Consider the following 8,950-nt stretch of genomic DNA (forward strand, 5'->3'; position numbering starts at 1 on the left):
CCAGACTACAGTATGAGTATACAGTTGTCTCCTACCAGTCTACAGTATGAGTATACAGTACAGTTGTCTCCTACCAGACTACCAGTCTACAGTATGAGTATACAGCAGTTGTCTCCTACCAGACTACAGTATGAGTATACAGTACAGTTGTCTCCTACTAGACTACAGTATGAGTATACAGTACAGTGGTCTCCTACCAGACTACCAGTCTACAGTATGAGTATACAGTACAGTTGTCTCCTACTAGACTACAGTATGAGTATACAGTACAGTGGTCTCCTACCAGACTACCAGACTACAGTATGAGTAAACAGTACAGTGGTCTCCTACCAGACTACAGTATGAGTATACAGTACAGTTGTCTCCTACTAGTCTACAGTGTGAGTATACAGTACAGTTGTCTCCTACCAGACTACCAGTCTACAGTATGAGTATACAGTACAGTTGTCTCCTACTAGACTACCAGGCTACAGTATGAGTATACAGTACAGTTGTCTCCTACTAGACTACCAGACTACAGTATGTCCAAAAGTCTCATCAAAAGTGCCTATAGATGTCCTCATTGTCATCTAGCCTGGTAGTGGAGATGGCTGTCCAGGCCTCGGCGCTGCTCCAGGAATCCAGCATTGGAAGAGATGTTTCTGTTTGCAGCCTTGTTGGTATCCACCAGGGGTCAGTTCCTCGTTGATCATCAGGTAGGCCAGGACCAGACTGGAGGGGCGACTCAGACCCATCGCACAGTGGACCAACATCTTACCTGTCAGGCCTGGGGGAGCGAAGAAAGGTAGGCACACTTAGTCAGCTCTCATTTAGTTACATTTAGAAGACGACACGGGTACAAAGGTAATTCCATTACATGTGTAATACTTAAATACATAGGTAATAAAATTACATTGTTACTTAAAAACATACTTTTTTTTTTTTTTTTCCTTAACTGCATTGTTGGTTAAGGGCTTGAAAGTACCAATTTCACTGTAAGGTCTGTTGTTTTCAGCGCATGTGACAAATAACATTTGATTTGATAAAAAAAAATACAAAAATACAAAAATATGTAACGTAATTTCATTCACTACCTAAGTGATGTCTCAACTCACCCAAATTCCTGGCAACAGGGGTTTCATTTAAAGTATCCCATTTACGTAGTAGAAGAACATCGCATGGATTACTTGTTGTTCATTTCATATTGTGTCAAACTGAATTACAGACCTGTAGGCTTAATATAAAAATTGAGTACTTTTTTAAATTGCTTTCCTCCCAAAAGTTTTCTTTCAACAATGTTGCAACAAATGTTTCTACACGGTAATCCGTGGTTTCTCTTATCCTACTTAGGAGCTTAGGGCCCATAGGAGCGGGTAATTGAACTGTCTTCCAGCCTGTGTTTCTGCTAGGGATTACTATAGGCCCCGATACACACTGAAGCACTAGTCAGATCAGCCAGCCAGCATGTGGAGGAGGGGAGGGGAGGGGAGGCATCATATGCGTCCCAAATATTAACCTATTCCCTACATAGTACACAACTATTTACTAGGGTCCCATGGGGAATGGGAATAGGCAACAGGGTGCCATTTGGGACACAGGCATCATCTAATTACTGCCATGTCATATATTGGATCACTCTGCATAACAGGGACAGGAAGTAGCAACTCTGTTACAGCACAAGGCCACAAACATAATTGTGTAATTTCCATGTCCAATGAAAGTGTTGCTTACAAATTACCAGGGCAATCCATTTAAAACCAATTTTCTTGTCCAAGGTTCCTGGCTTATGAGGAGTTCACTGTGGGGTACGATATTAACTTGATATTGCCCTGTCCAAGGTCCCCGGCTTATGAGGTTACTGTGGGGTACGATATTAGCTTAATGTTATGTTTTAGCAGCTTTGTGATTTGCATTTTAACTGCTAATGGAATGGAAGGGAGGATTGCTGCATGTTGTTGGAACTGACAGACGAATTATATTTGAATATACAATTCATTCACAAACAATGTAATTTTAATGGTACATTTATAGGTAATTATACAGAGTGAATAGACTAAAAGAGAAAGCCTTCTGCGTGGTAAAACGAAAAGCCTTCTGCATAGTAAAAGAGAAAACATTTTGCATGGTAAAACGAAAAGCCTTCTGCATAGTAAAAGAGAAAACATTTTGCATGGTAAAAAGCTTCTGTAAAACACTTTGCGACAACCGGTGATGTAAAAAGGGCTTTATAAAATACCTTTGATTGATTGCTTACCGTTGGGCGAGCTCAGGGCGGTCTTGATGAATTTGGCTGCAGAGCAGAAGAAGGGGCAGAGGTCAAAGGAGGCCATGTGGAATGGCTCTAGTCCATGGGGTTTGTAGTGTCCCTGTAGTAGCCCGTGTTTGCCTTAAACTTCCAATCCGCTGCGTTCAGGACGTGGGTTACGTGATGAGCCTAGAGTGTCTTCTTGTCTTTGGCTGCATACCTAACGACACAGAATCACAAGAGGTCAGGGTTCATTTTAATTCAAGTTTAGTCAATTCAGGTCAGGAAGTAAAGGAAAAGAATCGACGGACATTGGAATTTTAGTTTGCTTCCTGAATTGAATTAATTGAATTGGAATGTCAGTATATTTCCTGAATTGACTGAATTGAAATGTAATTGGAATTTCAGTATACTTCCTGAATTGAGAATTGACCCCAACCCTGTATTTTCTTCTCTGGTTCAAACCATCAACTCATGCCCCCTCAACTCACATCACTCCTTACACAGCAAATGTATCTAGTGTTGATTTTTCAGTGTAACATTTCTAGGTTAAGTGTTAAATTAACATTAATTGGTGTAAAAGAACCCCAGTGTTGTTGTTAATAACCAGTGTTAAAGCAAAACCACGCCCAACATTATCATATTTCCCAGGATGCTCTATTGCAGGTTGATTTTTTTAGAATTGGTTGTTTCAATATGTATGTTTTTGCATGTACATTGATTTATTAATTAATCTTGTCACATTGTGTTACAGCCTGACTTTAAAATGGATAAAATATAAAAATTCTCACCCATCTACACACAATGCACCATAATGAAAAAGTGAAAACATGTTTTTAGAAATATTTACATGTGTATTGAAAAATAAATACAGCAATATCGAATTGATATAAGTATTCTCACCCTTGAGTCAATACTTTGTAGAAGCACCTTTGACAGCAATTACTGCTGAGAGTTTTTCCGGGTAAGTGTCTAAGCGCTTTCCACACCTTGATTGAGCAGTATTTGCACATTATTATTTTTGAATGTCTTAAAGCTCTGTCAAATTGGTTGTTGATCATTGCTAGACAACCATTTTCAGGTCTTGCCATAGATTTTCAAGTAGATTTAAATCAAAACTGTAACTCGGAACATTCACTGTTTTCTTGGTAAGCAACTCCAGTGTAGATTTGGCCTTGTGTTTTAGCAATTTATCCTGCTGAAAGGTGAATTCATCTCCCAGTGTTTGGTGGAATGCAGATTTTACCAGGTTTTCCTTTTGGATTTTGCCTGTGCTTAGCTCCCTTCCATTATTTTTTTTTCCTGAAAAACTCCCCGGTCCTTAACAATTACAAGCATAACCATAACATGATGCAGCCACCACTATGCTTGAAAATATGAGTGCTACTCAGTAATGTTGGAAAACCTCCCTGGTCTTCTTTTTACGTGTCTATTTTCAAAGGATTAAACTAAGAACATGAATAATTTCATAGTTAAGAACACTATAACAATATGGAAGAAAAATAAACGTATTCTATAAGAAATAATATCATTCCCTATAAACACAACCTTATGGAACATTCCTTGGATAACTTTTCAGAATTCACCTATAAATTGATCCACATGGAAAACTAATGGCAATTACCTGGTAATAGGAAATACATTTATTTCTATGACAGCTTTAAAAAGCTATTTTGGATTGACCAATGTAGATATTTTCAAAAAATACATGCAACTTAAAAGTTTTATATCACAAAATTTCGATTTGAAATCTTTTGGGCATCAACACAATCTTATTTGAGTTAGAAAATGATGTTCATATGATAGGGAAGATATACTAAACCCGGCAGAGAGCCTATCCAACTGACAATCTCGTAGGAAAAAAAATATTAACTATTGGAACCAAGACTTAAAAAATAACTAATATTGGCACAAGATGGAAGGAATGTTGGAACATAACTAACGATATTACAGTTAGGGAAAATGTACGTTTAATCCAGTATAAATGAATGTATAAAATGTATTATACAAGAGACAAAATTCACAAGTTCTACAACACAACGTGTCTGAAGTGTAAAACAATAAGGGTGATGTTGTGGATGTTTGTATGATGTTGTTGTTTGTATGTGTACGTTTTGTATTGTTTATAAAATATATCAAATTAAATCGTACAAAAAAAACTCCTTGGTCTTTGTGGTTAAATATCTGTTTGAAATTCACTTCTCGGGGGACCTTACAGATAATTGTATGTGTGGGTTACAGAGATGAGGTAACACTATTATTGCACACAGAGTGAGTCCACGCAACTTATGTGACTTGTTAAGCAAATCTTTACTCCTGAACTTATTTAGGCTTGCCATAACAAAGGGGTTGAATATTTATTGACTCAAGACATTTCAGCTTTTCATTTTTAATGAATTACTTTTTTTTTTTAAATTGAAAAACATAATTCCACTTTGACATAATGGGGTATTGTATGTGTCTCAATTTAATCAATTTATATTCAGGCTGTAACAGAACAAAATGTGGAAAAAAGTCAAGGGATGTGAATACTTTCTGAAGGCACTGTAAATAACATAAATTTGTTTTAGTTTTAGAGTCCTCACACGGGGGCACCAAATATGTCGTGTCTTTGGGGTACCATTAAACTGAAGACATGTTTATCAATTAACTCCCTGTAATTATTATCACGCGATTAAACTGATTCATCGTTTAATTGTAATCAACTAGGAGATCGGGGCACCAAGGAGAATATTCAGATTACAAAGCTATAATTTTCCTAATATAACTTTCCTATATTATAATATTATATTCTATTATAGTATAGGCCGATTATCTTCTGGTTTAAATGGTGTATTTTACCTCGCGTCCAGTCTCATTCCAAACGTCGTATATTGTTGTATCTGCACGAACCCAGTCTTTACTAAAATCATCCATACATCAATTGTCTTAAAATAATTGATTTACTACACTAAGTAACTAACAGAAAACATACAAACAGTAATTATCGTCACAAAGGATTGGTAGAGGAATGTGCCCTTGTGGGCTAAACAGGCAGGTCGGCCTGTTGAGCAATGGATCATAAACGGTCAGCTGAGAAGGTACACAGAGTTCATTAATATTAACAATTGACAATTGAAGGCTCGCTCATTCGGGAACAATTGCAATCAATATATATTTACGCTCATGTGTCGTCGGGATCCTTGCTCGAGCGTCGTTCTGATGGAGAGTTCTCTCTCTCGGTTAGAATGGATCTTTCAAAGCGACATTCATTAATGTCGTTATAGAATGGTGGTTTCGTTGGTCTTCGCATTCGATGATATAATTTACTTAGCTGCAGACTAATAATTAATATCACAGACTTGTTCTTATTCTGTCGGTCTCAATAGTCTAAAAGTTAACCACGTGGTATAGTTCACTTTCAGTAGAGGAATTGGATGGTAAAACCTATTGGCCATGGAGTGGAGGCCTGGTCTGGAGAAATGTAGCTCAGGGTATAGTTTTATAGTGACCATAGAACAGGCTTGTCAAATGACGCCTGGTCCTGTATGTGTCCCTGGGGGCGTGCCTATGACTGAGTTAGACTTGGTACAGAAATACAATTCTATCACATTAACATCAGTACATCGCATCTCAATGTATTACAAAAGCTTTATCCTTATTAATACATTCTATACAACCATGTGTATGCCAGTCTCAAGGCTGAGTCTATTATATAAACCGTTTTATGGTAATATGGCTATATTGTCTCTTCTGAGTATCACAAAATTGTACCAAGCGGACCAGTTCGTAGCTGGATTCTTCACCAATCTTCCATACCTTCTCCAGAACACACCTGTCGCTCGGTTCTCCAATTCTATGAGTTGGAAGAATTTCCTTTGTCTCTCTATGAAACATGTGGTAGGAGACGCTCCTCTTAGAGTTTTTACAACCCTTTCACACAGGGCCTGGGTTGGGGGGAAGGTAGGTTGGGGGATGGTACAAAGGGGAGGGGGTCAACTGTCCTCCCTGTACCAAAAGAGGCCAACGTCATGACAAAACTAATCCAATCTGTTACTTGGATTTATGGCACCCGTTACTGAAATGCTTGTTCAAGTTTAGATGGTTTAGGTTGTTCCATATCTTTGTCTTCCCGACCCTGCAGTCATTCTGAATACAGGTTCTGGATGAATCGAAATAAAAAATGTTGGATATCCCCACCCTGACTGGATGCCAATAGGAATTACACATCACTTTGCAAGCCATCATAATGTGATTTGCAAACCCTTGAGTTTCAGGCCACTATACTAGGGTAAAACTATGCCCTGAGAATAAGGCCTAATTAAATAGTTGTATTGGATGTAATTTTAATGTTATTATATTCACTTAGGATCTCACTTGCTGGGAGCCACAGAACACAAAAAAAAAGATACCGCAACAACCAAGTCTCTGTTACTAACAAATACAGTCATGGGTGGTAACTCTACAATTCACCAGAAATGAAAGGCATTCTGGGAAATAGGGAAATAAGGATTTACACTAAGCAGTGTGTGTATTTAACACTGAAAAGTGTGGACCCGTATAGACACTGGGCCAGTGTTCAATTTAACACTCTGTGTTGATTTAACAATGGAGAATTTGCTGTGCAGCAGACATTTTTAATACTGTGAGTACAGTACAGTACAGTACAGTACAGTGAGTGCATAAAGCACATTTTAGTATTTGCATGTGATCCCTGCGGGACTTGATCCCACATTCTTGTGGCAGTAGATGTCACTAGCAGGCTTGTCAAACATTTGAACTTAATAATGGATGAGCCTCAGTCAACCTGATGAAAGGGTGGTCCTCCTGGGTTATGCCAAGGTCATGGGTTCAAAAGACCGCACATACAGCACATACCAACACATACAGCACATAACAACACATACAGCACATACCAACACATACAAACACATACCAGCACATACCAACACATACAGCACACATACAGCACATACAATCACATACAGCACATACAAACACATACCAGCACATACAAACACATACCAACACATATAAAACACATACCGACACATATAAAACACATACAACACATACAGCACATACCAACACATATAAAACACATACCGACACATATAAAACACATACAACACATACCAACACATACAGCACATACCAACACATACAGCACATACCAACACATACAGCACATACCAACACATACAGCACATAACAACACATACAGCACATACCAACACATACAAACACATACCAGCACATACCAACACATACAGCACACATACAGCACATACAATCACATACAGCACATACAAACACATACAGCACACATACAAATACATACAAACACATACCAACACATACAGCACATACCAACACATACAAACACATACAGCACATACCAACACATACAGCACATACAAACACATACCAGCACATACAAACACATACCAACACATATAAAACACATACCGACACATATAAAACACATACAGCACATACAACACATACAGCACATACCACACATATAAAACACATACCGACACATATAAAACACATACAACACATACCAACACATACAGCACATACCAACACATACAGCACATACCAACACATACAGCACATACCAACACATACAGCACATACAAACACATACAGCACATACAGCACATACCAACACATACAAACACATACCAACACATACAGCACATACCAACACATACAGCACATACCAACACATACAGCACATACCAACACATACAGCACATACCAACACATACAAACACATATAAAACACATACAAACACATACCAACACATACAGCACATACCAACACATACAAACACATACCAACACATACAGCACATACCAACACATACAGCACATACCGACACATACAGCACATACCAACACATACAGCACATACCAACACATATAAAACACATACCAACACATATAGCACATACCAACACATACAGCACATACCAACACATACCAACACATACAAAACACATACCAACACATACAAACACATACCAGCACATACCAACACATACAGCACATACCAACACATACCAACACATACAGCACATACCAACACATACAGCACATACCAACACATACAGCACATACCAACACATACAGCACATACCAACACATATAAAACACATACAACACATACAAATACATACAAACACATACCAACACATACCAACACATACAAACACATACAAACACATACAGCACACATACAAACACATACCAACACATATAGCTCATACCAACACATACAGCACATACCAACACATACAAACACATATAAAACACATACAACACATACAACACATACAAACACATACCAACACATACAAACACATACCAACACATACAGCACATACCAACACATACAGCACATACCAACACATACAACACATACCAACACATACAGCACATACCAACACATATAAAACACATACAACACATACCAACACATACCAACACATACAAACACATACAAACACATACAGCACATACAGCACATACAGCACATACAGCACATACCAACACATACAAACACATACAGCACACATACATACACATACCAACACATATAGCACATACCAACACATACAGCACATACCAACACATACCAACACATACAAACACATATAAAACACATACAAACACATACCAACACATACAGCACATACCAACACATACAGCACATACCAACACATACAGCACATACCA

General features: G+C 38.0%; 1 pseudogene; it reads right to left on the reverse strand.

Moving 5' to 3' along the window:
• Positions 1-556: 556 nt before the first annotated feature.
• Positions 557-8,470, reverse strand: LOC106589869 (dual specificity protein phosphatase 13-like; annotated as a pseudogene).
• Positions 8,471-8,950: the final 480 nt, after the last annotated feature.

This window comes from Salmo salar, chromosome ssa28 (assembly GCF_905237065.1).
Source record: "Salmo salar chromosome ssa28, Ssal_v3.1, whole genome shotgun sequence".
NCBI classification, from domain to species: domain Eukaryota; kingdom Metazoa; phylum Chordata; class Actinopteri; order Salmoniformes; family Salmonidae; genus Salmo; species Salmo salar.